The 14,333-nt window shown below is 44.7% G+C and overlaps 1 long non-coding RNA gene across 1 annotated transcript in view; it reads left to right on the plus strand.

Annotated features, from left to right (window-relative positions):
• The first annotated feature begins 4,071 nt into the window (after nucleotides 1–4,071).
• Nucleotides 4,072–14,333, plus strand: part of LOC125335789 — a 38,551-nt gene continuing 28,289 nt past the window's right edge. The window contains exons 1-2 of the long non-coding RNA XR_007207547.1: nucleotides 4,072–4,180; nucleotides 4,284–4,355. This is a non-coding gene — a long non-coding RNA (uncharacterized LOC125335789). The remainder of the gene's footprint in view (nucleotides 4,181–4,283; nucleotides 4,356–14,333) is intronic.

Genomic DNA, 14,333 nt, shown 5'->3' on the forward strand with positions numbered 1-14,333 from the left:
TGCATTTCTGCCCCCCCTGTGTGATCTCGGGGAGGTCAATGTGAGCCACTCCACAGCAGCAGCGAGGCCCTGAGTTTGCAGTTCATTGTGTATCCTTCAAACTCCAGGTGATTTTTCAGTAGGAACTTGATGCCTTATCCGGCCTCCTAGAAACAGAGACTAGACAGGAGTAAGGGAATAAAGGTAGGTATTTATTTGAAAGACCTTCAAAGGTACCCCTGGGGAGCCAGAGGCTACTGCCAAGATGGACCCCAAGATGGACGACAGGTCACGAGTTCTTCACACTTTTATAGGTTTGGTTCATTTGCATATCAGGGTTAATTCTCCAATTAAAGCTTCAGTTTAATGATGTAAGTTCCCCTCCCCTTGCCCCCCTTAGAGGCTCTTTGGTTTATAGTTTTTGGGCCTAGGACAGTCTGGGTGTCCCTGGAGAGCAGGCCGGAAGAGGCTTTGTTATGTCTACCTAGCACGAGAGAGCAGAAATTAACAGGCTACAAGAAACTTCAGAGTTACACACTAAGCACTACAGGATTTGAAAAATATAAAAGTTAAAACCTAAGGCATCTAACTGGGCATCTAAAATGGATCTGAGCCTGAGTCTTTCCCCAGCTGCTTTTTGTTCGTTAGCTTTCACATAAGCTTTGCCTTTTACCTTATGAACATGCCAAGCACAGAGTGAGGTTTTTTGCAATCCCACAGGCTCAGTGTTGATGCTGGGGCTGTGGAACAGAGCAAATCAGTGCCTGGCTGGCTCATGGCCTGCTGTGTCCAGGGCTGGAGTTACTGGGGGGGTGGGCTTTATCCCTTCAACACCTTCCTATCACTGCTGAAGTGATGCTACCCTTACATGTCAACACTGAGAATAGATCTGCTGCTCACAGTCCTTCTACTGGCAACCAATGCCTCAGTGAAAGATGCCCTCTAATTAATGTACTTCAGAACAAATCATCTGTAAATGGATCCGTGCATGGAGTCAGGCACTCCTGCCTGAGCTGTGGGGCTGTTTGTGTGAAGAACAGCTCCTTGTGCACATCATTTACATGACTGAGCCTTGAGCATTTGGCCCTGGATGGTAAAATTGGTTCCCAGCTCCCCAGTCTGCAACTGTGTTTTGGATGCTTTGGTGAAGGCTCACCAAGGCCACTTCTGAGCAGAACATGAGTGTCTCAGGAAACAGAACAGCCTGGAGCAGTGAGCAGTGAGCCCTGCTCTGCTTGGGATTTGGTGCTGACTCCAGGCATAGGGCAGAGCCAAGGAGTGGTACTTGGCACCCGAGTTGTTACTGCAAGGCCTTTGAGTCCTGCCTGAGGCTCAGCTGCAGAAGACAAATGGCCTGTCATTTCATGCTTGTTTGTCTGGCCCTTCTGACTACAATGAAATGCTTTTGTCTTACCAGGGAAGTCCGAGCAGGCCCATCTTGTGAACTTTAAGGATCTGGGTGCAGGTGGAGGATGGGAATGCAGCCCAGCCCTTCCCAAGGTGGGGTTCTGCAGGAGCCACTTCTGTACCACTGCACAGGGTATGGTGCCTCTTTCACCCTTTAACAAACACAGTAATGAAGAAATGTCCTGTAGAGGTGTGGGAACTCTGTGTGACTCTTGTGTATAAAACCACAACAGCACCAGATCCCTTTGTGTAGTTCTGATCCCTGGGTGAGCCCCAGCCACATGTGGGTTTGGTCAAGCACTCAGTGACACCAGACTGTTGCCCGTCCTTAAGGAAGAGCATGGATGTCTCTCCATGGAAGCTGAACCAACACATGGATTTGCATCACAAGAGCAGTGAGAACGGCACCTTCCTGACTAAGAGTTGTGCAGAACAACCAGGGGGAAGCAGTGCCTGCTGTGGATTGATCAATAATGCCGTCTTTTCGGTGTTTCCTTGGGAAAAATATATTCAAAACTCTGCTAAAGGAAATTATATTTTAGGTTGAACTAAACATTTCATATTATTTTGAAATACCCTTTCCAGCCTGGAATCTTATTTGGTTTGGTAGCAGAAAACCTGTCAAATAGCTGAAAATATGGAATTTTCAAAGCAAAGTAGAGACAAGCAGCTGCTGCATGTGTTTAGGGCAGTCTTAGCTCCTGCTTAGTTTTCTGAGCATCCCAGAGAGGGTTAAAAGGGATGAGGATGTGTCAGTTCTATTCCAGGCATGGATTTCAGCCTGCAGTGGCACCAACTTTTGCAGTTTTACCATAGATTTTGTTACAGTTGTTTTTCAAATCTCTGGTTCCTCATATCCTGTAATTATATGATAGTTTCAGCATTCTTTAAAGCTGAAGGTAAATTGACAACTTTTGTGATTGTACAGAACAGCTTAAAAGCAACCAAAAAGTTTTAAAAGGAAGAAGGGCAAATAGAGGAAACCCAAAATTACGTTTCTTTGAAATCTCAAGATTTGTAAGGCAAACTTGTGATTTTGTGGCCTAGGACAGGACTGCTAAGTGCTTGGTGTTGGCCATGCTCTTTTTATTTTCCGTGCTTGGATTTCTGCATGGCTTTATACACATTATGAAAAATGCTGTGTTTTATGTTATTTTTTAAAAGGAAGCAGACTGCTTGGTTGGATGGTCTCCAACCCAGACTACAACATACTATAAAAATTCTATAGTGGACTGTAACAAGCTACAGTAGGCTAAGATGTTACTTTACCAGCATAAAATCCAGGCACATTATGGAGGAAGAGAATTATATGGTATATTGCTTATGTTCATGGCCAAAAAGAGGAAGAAAAAATATACACTGTGTGTGTAAACAGCATATTGGAATCACAGAATGAAATTTAATTAGATCTTTATAAATAAAATCCACATACACTGATTTATTATATATTTCTTTCTCAGCCTTTGAAATGATGGCTGCCTTTGCTTTGAAAACCAGTCATTTGCAGACAGCAGGTCTGTAATTCACAAACTGGCACAACCAGAAGTCTGTGGATTTGAGCTGGCAAATGCCAGTCCCAGCATATCTCTTTCAGAGGCACAGGCTGGGATTCCCAGTGAAGGAGGCAGAGGAAACGCACTACAAAAGGCATCTGTAACTTTTTTTTTTTTCAAATGTGTAATTATAAAGATTAAGTCACTTGTTTTGTTCATTAAAAAACAACATTAATGTAAATCATAATTATAACCGAAGAGAAAACTTATGGTCTTTGTAGGCTCCATCTAAATGTTCTTTTCCCTAGAGGGAATACTTCATGCTATATTTGCAAAAAATATGTGATTAGTACTCAAATTAGTACCCAAAGAGTGAGAACTAAAAGCAGCTGGAACACAGCCTTTCTCAGGGCTCAGGACTGGATCAAGCCCTAATTAAACACGCATACGAAAGGCTGGATGGAGCTGCCTTTGCTCGCACTAATGAAGCATCAGTTTTCCTCTATTGCATTGCTGTACCATAGACTTCCACTTCTTTGCCCCAGCATTGACAGCAAGTCTGACCTCCAATGCTAAAGACCGGTTTATTTAATGTCTTCTGGAGTTTTATTTGTGTCTTACTATAGAGTCTTCACGTCACAGGGCCCAGCTTTCCTCTCTGGGTAAATAGAGGCTGAACAAGACAGCTCTCCCAAAGTGGGACTGTCACTAGATAGTGGCTCTGTCTCTGTGATATTGAAAACAGACATCAAGGCACTTTTCACTAACACATTCCATCAATGCTAGAGACTTGTCACACAGGGAGCAAACACTGAGTGAAGCAAAGGAAGCATTTACAATTTGCTGCCATGAAAGGAGACAAGATAAATCAATAGGAACTAAATTAGCACAGCCAGCGGCCCTCACACCTACTTTGGAAACTCTATTAAAATCCATGGCCTAGAATTTGCAGGAGGGATTATGTGCATGAAGGGTGAGTCAAGATTTTAGAGTGAGCTAATGTAAGTGACACCCACTTCTCAAACTGCCTGAAAAAACTTACTGCCAGCATGTGCTGCCAAAGACAAGAGTTCTAGTAAGTATTTGCTGGCTGTCATTGGCCTCAGATAAATCCGTTGGGAGGGGAATAGTGGAGGAGTCAATCAAAAGATAACACTGAGTAAAGCTCAGTTGCATAACACAAGAAGTCAAATTTAACCAAAGCTGAACATATGTCTGAGTACCGGGGGCACAGGCAGAAGTGTGATGGCTCAATCAGAATCTAAAGAGAGTCAGATTTGAGAAGAACACACAGGAACAAGGTCTGACAAGTACCCTGTGTGATTGAGTTGGTTGTGTTACTGTGCTGCTCTTGGGTGACCTTTTGGATTCAACTGAAATTATATCTGTCCTGGGCATTTGCAGGATTTGTGGATTGATGACAGCATCCCACTGACAGGCTGAGGTACAGGAAGACTTGCTAAAAGCCAAGTGGAGGTAAATATTTCCTTGCAGAAATCTGTCTATTGGCACAATGAATGCAGCATTTGCAGGAAGCATCCTGTGTGTGTGTTATGTGCAGTTCATCTGCACACACAGAGTAATCTTAGACAGTGGGATTGTTGTAGAAGCACAGAGCAGGCTCAGATCTTCAGGGCCATGTGTCTGTTGTGTAGCTGATACTTATATATGGGACAAAACCAGGAATGCCAAAAGTCCAGCAACTGCTACTCTCAAACTAGCTGCTGGATAGCCAGGAATCCTAGACAAGCAGTTGCTTGTCTCTACTTCCCTTTGAAAATTCCACCTTTTCAGCAAATATATAAAGTTTTCTAATTCTGCTATGCATGATTTGCATGAGGAAAAAAAGAAGTATCCAGGAAAACCTGAACACATGGCAGCTCTGTGCAAAGAAAATATCATTGTCAGCACACTTAGTCCTGACTCCCAAACACCTTCAGAAGAATTTCCTTTTTTCCTTGTACTGACAGTAGCACGCTAGTAAAGCCCTCGGGACTTGCAGGGGAGGAAGAGCTAGATCAGGGCTAGCTGCACAGCAGTGCATTTTTCAGCTTTGCCCTTTTTCAGAGCTTCCCAAGGAAATGGGTACGTGCAGGCACTGGCTCCGCACTGTGGAAAGGGCAGAGAGCTCAGAGTCACTTACCCAGTGCCTGCCAGGGGAGCTGCAGGGATAAACTAGTCTGGTCCTGCACCAGCTTGGCAGCAGTTTGCAGAGGAACACAGGCTTCCTGCAGGAGCAGAAAGGCACCACTCTTTACAAGATAACTTTAAATTGTCAAAATAGTTACAGAGTGGGGGTTCTACCAGACTTGGTTGTGTTCTTCAGCTGCATTTACCTTTCTACACTATTGAGTCCTTTGCCTGGGAGATGCTATAGAAACACAAGGCATTAATAGCATGGAGCATACAACAAAAGTTAAACAATGCAAACCACGTGCAATATAAGCAGGAAGAGAATTCTGTGCATGCTCTCTGCAATTGCCTGGGCCTTAACATGCAGTAAATTGCAGCAAGTAAAGGCTGTGGAGTAGGGATCATAAACTTGAATTCCACTGCTCAGGGCAGAGATCTGAGCAACATTATAAAATATGAGAAGTGATTTTAGGAGCCTCTGTTTTGATGAGAGGGATTTCAGAATTGCTTTCCAAAGATCGGCTGCACAGCATTTTCAGAATGCCAGGCACCATGATTGCTCTTCTCTTTTGTAAACCCCCTGATGCTTCTTGTGCGTTGGCACTGCACCTCGCTGGGGGAGACTTTGTTTCACAATGGGATATTTGGGCACTGCGGTAATGAGAACTAGGAAAAACTCGGAAGGACTTTCATGCTGAATCACAGCTTATCTACTGCACAGCAGAAGGGAGGATTCTAGATCTTTTCTTCTGCTTTTTACCTTTTGGAGATTTATGACAAACATCTTCTAAAATGATCCTGGGGAAAGAAATGTCTATCCCCCCTTTATTTTCTGTCTTGACTACAGCAAACAGCTGGGAGATAATTCACCTGTAGGTGGTCAGTCAGGCTGGCTGGGCTGACTTCACATGCTGGAGGTGAGCTGGGACTGGCAATGCCAACTAGATCCTTGGATACCATCCCAGAGTGCTGTGTGCTGCCCATATAGACTGGATTCTGCAGAGCAAGAGCTAAAACCTAAAAGATGGGCTTGCAGAGTTTCTGTAGTGGGTTTTTTGTGGGAAAGCTTGTCATTGTCCAGTCCTTATACACGGGACAGCTGTTGCAACCAGACTGTTCTGATGTGCAAAGTCTCTCTGATTCATTTTGGGAGACCTTGGGACTGCATGGGAGGTAAATATGAGAAGGGCTGCTCAGGCAAAGCCTTTGCGGTTGTACTTAAAAATGATTGTTAGATATCTTTAATGTGGAACAGATTTTCTCTTCTCCTTGTGTGGTTTGGTGGGGTTGGGAGAGCTTGTCGTGTAGAATTCTGCCTTGGATGAGCAGAAAGGACCTTGCAGGGCTTCACTTGAGGCTCGGGGTCCTGTAGGCCTGGACCTTCTTCCTACTCCAGCCCATTTCCACCTCACACCTGTTCAGCGATAGTGCCTGCAAGTCAGTCATGGACCACACTCTAACCTGAGAGAGGCTGATTTCCCATCCCAGAAGAAAGATACTCTTGGAGGGGAGAGCTGGAGGGCACAGAGGGCTGTAACAGTACTGTGGAGAACTACAGAGGAGTCCCCTGGAGAGAGGGAGGGCAGAAGGGACAGGGATAGCCAGGTGAGGTGCTGGCAGATGGCAGCTGCTGTGAGAAGTGCCCAGGTGCCTGGCCCTGAGCCTGGCCTTGGTGCCAGGTGCCTGTGGGCTCCAGAGAGGAGGGTGGCAGGAACTCCATTGGCTGTGCCAAAAGAGGCTGTGCTTGGCCTCTGCCTGTGCCTCTGGAGTGCTGGGCTTTCCCAGAGATGGACAAGGACCTTAACATGTATTTAAACACATGCCCATGGTGCCCTTGCCAAGGGAAAGGTGAGGAACATCAGCCTTGTGCCTTGTTTCATCCAAGACACAAATCATCAAAAAGGCAGGGGACTTCATTAGGGCTAGAAACCAGTGATTTAGGCAATTTTGGATTCCCGGGGGTAGTTGCTGACTTTTGAAGTGGATCCACCATAGGCTTAGAGGACTTCAAAGGAGCTGGCATGAGAAGGGAGGTCTCAGGAGCTCCTGTCCCCGTTGGCTGCTCTGTGAAGCTCTGGAACTGCTGTGCCCGGCCGTGTCTGTGCTCCGGGCATGGCACAGCTCCAGCTCTGGAGCTCCTCCTTGGCGGTCAAGCTGGGTCATCCTGCAGCTCCCCTGCATCCCAGTTGTTATTAATGGCACACCTGGTGCCAAGCAGGACCTTTTCCATTCTTAATCTGTGATTAACAAGGTTGTTAAAGTCATTCTCGGCTCTGCTGAAACCAAACAGAGTTTTATATGACATACTGGATAAAGGCTCTGTTTGAAGTAATCTTTAATCTTAGTTCTCGGATGAAATCATATGTGAACAGTCACATTTTATCAGCTTGGCTACAAAGTAATTTATTTGTTAGTCTAATTTTAGTAACTTGTAGGTAATTCAATGCTGTTTTAAAGAGGCTATATAGGAGTGAGCAGATCTAATTTTCCACCAGTAGAACAAGTAAAGGAGTCCCCTATTCCTGCAAAAGGCCCTGCCTGTTATGGATAGCTGCATGAATTTTAGAAAAGCTATTCCAAATGTGTGAAAAAGCAGTGTGACTGCATGTGGGGCTTTGCAGGACCAAGGCCTGCCATTGTGTTTTTTTGGCAGAGCTGTTTGACATTGCAGTACATATTTGTAACTGCTCGTGTTGCATCTTTTTTTACTGTGTTGTGCAATTAGACTTCCAGGACAGAGCTGTAACTATTGAACATTGTGCTGGAAGTTACTGTGTCTCAGTGGATGAGATTTTCTTTAGAACTAGAGGAGGATATAACTGTGTTATCGCTGTGACAATTTCATGGACATTCAAAGATGGGGAGTGATCGTTGCAAATGTAATTGTTAGATCAGCCTTTACTATAGGCCTTTATTTTTCCTATTGGAAAAATTATTCTACGCTGGAAGTCTGAAAGATGTTCCCATGTGAAATCTGATGTGTAGGATGTGAAACATTTCCCTTTGCATGAAGGCATTTCAATGTGATTTCTGAGTGAACATGGATATGGTTTTATTGCTGCTTGGTGCTAACAGCTGAAGTAGGTTCCAGGAGAAAAGGGGCTGAAAGTTGATTGGCAGTGAGTGATCGTAGTGAAAATTGAACTCTGGCCAGGAATATTTTACAGCACCTTGGATTTCTCTTCACTCCTTACAGCACTTGGGATTTCCAGATGATTTTGATGGGAGTAGGGGACTCTCAAAGTCTCCATTTCCTATTCCTGCTTCTAGCTAGATTTTATAGAGTCTAATTCCAAATGGCCTGACTGTGCCTGCCTTAACTGCTCTTTGAAAGACAAGCCTTACTGTGCCATGGGGGAATTTCACCCATAAGTGCCGAGCTTTTGTTTTTCTATTGGGAAATTCAGGTTGAAAAAATGCCAAAGAAAGCTTAAAATTTTCCCCTGCTTTTCTGCCCAGCCTCTTGCATGCTTGAGTATTGGTCATATCCAGATCAGTATGAACTCACACTGGTAACTGAAATTCCTCCTTAAGAGATCAAAGCTGTGCGATGTAGAGTAGGAATGCCTTTATTTGGGTAAAATTGATCTAGAAATTATAGCAACTGGCTTGAGTTCTTGGCCATACACATCCCAGTGCTTTAGAGGCAATGTTTACAGGAAACATTCCCTCTTTTTTTGCAGTTCAGCTGGTTGAAGACATCTCATTATCTGCCTGGCTTGCATGTCTGCATTTGGTGAGGATTTGAGTTTAAAACTCTTTAAAGAATACTCTGAATTCATAACCTGCCAGGGCTCTCTCTTGGTTTATGTGATTGGGAAATCTGGATACCAGGGTAGGAAAGGCCAATATGAAGAGAATAATGTGACTCAATTGACTGTGAAATTCTTCTAGGAACAGGTGTAATTGTGATCGTAAACATTTGTGAGATATTTTACTACCAGCTTTAATCCCTGCAGAGTGGAATATTTAGGAGCAGGAGAATGAATGTGAAAGTAACTTCAAAGGCTGAGTTAAAAGATCATGAACACGAACCTTGGGTCTAACCAAGGAGCAGCTGAGCACTGAGGGGGCTGTGGTTCCCTTTGATCCATCATTCTCCTCCGGATCGGTTCATCTGGGACTCCAAGAGGCCCTAGTGAAGATCCTTAGGGTAATGGTCACCCCAGCCACTGTCCTTTCCAGCACAACCTTGCGTTTTCCCATTAGTCATGTTTTTTTAATGGGGTAACACCAACTGTGTAATGAATAGATCACAAAACCCAGGAGGGGAAAAAAAATCAAGATCAAAATTTTGCAGCTGTGGAACTGTCTGTTCTAGAGAAAGTGGTGCTGGGCTGGAGTGGCTCTTTGAGAGGGGACACTGAAAAAGCAGGTGAAAAAGGTCATATTTCCTCATGCCTTGTGGAGGGCACAAAGCTTTTCTTCAGAGAATGCACAGGAAATGTAAAAGCAGGCAAGGGTCTGAGAACCGCCCAAGGAAGTTTGATATGGGTTGAAAGTTCTTCCTGTGCTTAGGGCCAGCATGAGGAGGAAAATGCTATTTGCATTCCTCGGGAGCTCAGGTTTGCACAGCTCCTTGCAAAGGCCTCTCTGACGGGTGAATTTTTCCCACTGCTATTAAGGAAACACCACTCAGGGGTGATTTCAAAGGGGCAAAATGAGAAGCTATAAAGACAAACATGTAGGAAGTGCTATAGAGTCATAAGGAAGCCACAATGGTAAATCAAAGCCTGAGGAGGAAGGATATGAAGGGGCACACAAGTATAAATCTCTCTAAACTCATCAAGGAGCTGGTGGGGCCTTTAGAGGGATGTGAATGGAGAGTCAGTAGTTAGAGCAGCTGAGGAGCTGAATGGATTCCTTGACTTGATAAGCAAGGGAGAGCAGCTAAAGGTCACATGCTCTGTGGAGGACAGGGAAACACAGTGGTTTTCTATGTAGGGAGAGAGAGAAGGCATATTATTTAAAAGTTCTATGTGTGTAACCCAAGCAGACAGTTGGGAAATTAAAACTACTAAAATTGACAAGTCACCAATTTTAGATTAACTTCAACCTACAATAACTGAACTTGGTTTCTGTCCTTGGTGTTTGAGAGGTCCCTGGGAGAGCAGTGGTGTCTGAGGAAGGAGACAGAGAAAGCATTGTCTCCTTATTAAAAAAAAAAGAAATCAGGCAAGTTGTAAAAAAACTTGCCTAAAGTAGCTATTACTAAAGGGCAAGCAGAAAGCAATATTTGAGAGCCATTGAGTAGACAGTGAAGTAGCTCTCAATATCCAGGGCTTACTACCCAATACTTAGATTTCTGAAATCTGTACTTTTAAAGGGCTAAATGTACATTAAAACCAGCACCAGCTACTGGTTTGGTTTTGGAGACAAAGATCTGGTTTTGGAGAGAGCTCTGAGGTGTTGCTGCAGTACAGACTGTCCCACAGAGCAATGCAGTGCCTGGGGCCACACAGTGCCCCAGAGCAACCTGCACACCAGCACCTTCCCGATTCCCCAATTCCAGTGAAAATGGCAAACACATTCCAGTCTTAATGTCGTGGGGTTTTAGACTGCCCTATGAATCTAGCCTACAGTGTTTTGCATCCACTCTGTGCTACTTGTGGCCAGCTGGAGCAGTGGCAGATGAGAAACTTGGTCACGCTGGTGCTTCCAGCTGCCCTGATCTCTTGGGACTGATGGTTCCACCACGCTGAGACACAGGATGCAGCAGGATGCAGCTCTGTGCTCAGACATTGTCATTATGGCCAGAACTATTGCACCAGGGATTTGACTGAATGACAGGGTCTGAGCTTCTGACAGACCCCCTTTCTCCCACATCCAGTGTCAACAGTGAGATCTCATCCTGTAGATGCTGTGCTGACAGCAGAGGACCTTTGTCAGGTTATTTCAGCTAAGCCATGGTTTTTCAACTTTATTTATCATTTATGGAGCTCTAAACAGTTGACACTGCAGATTTGAACTCTTTTACAGCAAACCTAAGCCTATTTACTATCTCCTTGCTCATGTAAATTCTTAGGAGCTTTTCCCAGACCTACAGAAAGAGTCCGTGTGCCCAAAGGGACCACGGTTTAATGAAGTTACTGCTGCTCAGAGCCTTTTTCATTAGCTCTGTGAAGATGGAGAGAAGCAAAGGGAGAAGGATGCAGTACCACAAGCTCTTCTCACCTTCCAGAAACTAGGAATACTCTTTATTTAGAGGAGAATTTCAATAGAGTTACGAAGACTCATGTCCCACTAAAGAACAGAGGCACAAGGCTCCTCTTGTGAGGTGTCAAGTTACCCGGGAGACAGACTGAGCAACTGAGAAATGTTGCAAGTTTTTGGAAAAGAGATTTATATATAAATGTGTTACGGGAAAAAATACCTCTGGTCATACACATGGTAATTATTCTGTCTTACTTTGTTTGCTATCTTTCTTTCTTTATTGTTTTCAAAGATTTAAAGGAATTTAATTAAAAAGTAAGTTTAACTACCCTCTTCTTTCCAGATAACAAACACTAAAATAAAATGAAGTGAAATACTGGAGAGCCTGCTTTATACCCCTTTTAAAACTGAATACAAAAGCCAAATGAGATCATAGAGTTTATTGGGCAAGCTGTTTCCAGAAAAGATGAAGAAGCGCTCCTGCCACTGTATAAGGAACAGCTGAACTTTCATCTGAAAAGCCATGGTCAGTTCTCCTCATCCATCTTTGGGAAGGATAAATCCAAAGTGGAATTTAGAAGGTGACTGGGACAATAAGTGGTGCTTGCAAGGAAAAGCCAAAGGAGTGTGGGTCATTCAGTGTAGGAGAGCTGCAGTGAGGGCACTGCTTTCTGTAGCTGCTGCAGAGGAAGGATATTATATAAAAGAAAGGAAATCTTTGGTAGACAGAATGATTATAAACTGTCATGCAGTACATTTAAGATGGAAACAAGGAGGGCTCTGGGTCTTGGAACAGTGGGTTCTGCAAGACCTTGGATTGGGGCAGCCGTGCCAGGTCCCATTTTGTAACCTGTACACAATAGGGATTGAATGTGGAGCTGTGAAAGTGGGGTCTGGCTGCAGTCATCATCTCCAGTCCTATATGCTCCCAGAATACCATTAATGTCTTCTATCAGCCTGGTATTCCATAGGCAACTGTCTAGCTGTGATCTTTCAGAGAGCTGAAAGTAGCTTTTATCCTCTGATGGAGTTCTCTCTTAGAGCTGGCTTGATGATGGATCTGGGAGCTGTGACAAAAATGCCAGCAGCAACAGGTTACAGATCCATTGCCTCCACTGGAGGTGGCAGCCTGGCTTTTCTCTTGGTGGCTGTTGTGGCAGTGACCGCGTCTGCATCTCTCTCCAGGGAGTGCTGCCATGTCTTTTGCTGGCAGTAGCTGTCTCTGGAAGCTCTCCCATCACTGTGGGGACACTTCCAGCTCCTGGTGGCTGCAGATCATTCCACTGAGTACCAATTCCAGGGAGAGTCTGGAAGTGGGGATGCAGGAAGAGAATGGATGTGTAGGGCTGTTTTTGTCCTGCACCAGAACTGAGAGCCATCCAGAGTGTCGAGCAGGCCTGGACTCTGCTGGTCCCTCCTGGGGAAGGAGGCAGGAGCAGAGCCCGGGTGTCAGATGTCTGCCTTAGCCTCTGACCAGCGAGAAAGTCTCCATCTAAATCAACAAGAGCTCTCCAGACTTTGAACCATGGCGGGTGGGTATTTTTAGAAGCCAATCAATCAGTGGCGACTGTTCAAGTTCAGACAAGTCAAACACAGCCTGCAAAGTTACACAGAAGCGCTGTGTGTCATGGAAGGTTGGTGAGCCTGCTTGTTCGACAAGCTGTGCCAAATCCATGAGCTACCAGAGGCCAGCTCTTTTTAGAGAGATAGCTGTAAGAAGTGTAAACAGATTGTGGATTGTAAAACACACTTTTTAAATTGAAACAATAAATTGCAGACTGGGCTTCTAGGGAAACCTTCTTTCAAGGTGCTAGAATTCTTTTCCAAACCTGAACACACCCCTAGGTTGAGGGGTTTTTTTGTCTTGGCTTTATTTGCAGATGAGGAAGTTTAGGCACAGTAGCATGAGCTGGAGTTCATTAATACCGAACACAAGGAAGGATCCTCCAAGGAGTTTGCAGGGTCCTCTAGATGCTATTCTAGTGTGTGGGGATGAAATAAAATAATAGTAATGAATCATCTCCATGAAAAATGCTGGTGCAGCCTGGACTCAGACTGAACCTCTGAAACCAGAGACCAACAAGTCAGCACCCAGATTAGAAAATGCTGTTGTTGTGATTTCCAAACTCTCAGTTTATCCAGTTTGAAAATGGGCCTGGTGTTTTCTGTTGTCAGTAACCACAGAGAAAAGAACCTGTGGCTTTTCTGTCTGCTTCTATACTGCTTCTTGTCCTTCCCTCCATCACTGCAAGGCACTGGCTCCAGAGCTCCACACTGGAGTCCTCACACAGCTGCACAAAATGTAGTGCACGATCTGATTCTCAAGCTGGGCTGAAACCATGTGTTCAATGCCCGCTGAAGTTATGCTGATGCATTGGAAATATATTTTTAGGAAGGTTTCTCTATAATTATTACATTATAGCTACTGTTGGGTTGCTCAGAGTACAGTAAACAATTTGCTATGCTTGTTAGAGGCCATGAATACAGAAAAACACTCCTCCCTGTGAGGTCTGCTGTTAAATAATAACTTGCCGTTTCATGGCATAGGAGAGTGAATGCCCTCAAAGGGACATGCTGACATTGTCCAAGCCAGTGATCCAGTTCCTGTCATTTACACCACTTTCTCAAAGCTGCCCCTGGACAGGAACAATGGATGTGCTGAGGGGCAGCGCTGCAGCTCCAACATCTTGCACCTGTATCCTCTCACTGCTGCCTCTGTTGCCCATTTTGCAGCAGCACTCAGGTACCCCCTTCCCCTGGAATTTGGGCCTCGGGATGAAAGGCAGGTGAGTGAGGAAATCTGTGAATGTAACAACTGTGCAGCTTCCAGCTCCCATAGGAGTGGCAAGAGAAGGTGTTCAGGCACACTGAGATTATTAAGGAGTAATTTCCTGATCAGCAGGTCTAATGAGAAGCTTTCACCCATGTGGCATCTCCACTGTCTGCTGTGGAGAGAGCACTCACCGCTGCCTTTTCCTTGGGGAATACTAATGGTGTCTGTACCCTCCAGCTGTCATCTCCAGTCACCTCCAGGAGGTTCAGAGCTTTGAGAGGTCCTCTCCTCTGTTGTGTTGAAACTGTCTGATGCTGTTCAAGAACTACACACACACACACACACACACACACACACACACACAGTGAATACGTGTAAAGCTTTGTTTCCTTAGG

This window comes from Corvus hawaiiensis, chromosome 19 (assembly GCF_020740725.1).
Source record: "Corvus hawaiiensis isolate bCorHaw1 chromosome 19, bCorHaw1.pri.cur, whole genome shotgun sequence".
NCBI classification, from domain to species: Eukaryota; Metazoa; Chordata; class Aves; order Passeriformes; family Corvidae; genus Corvus; species Corvus hawaiiensis.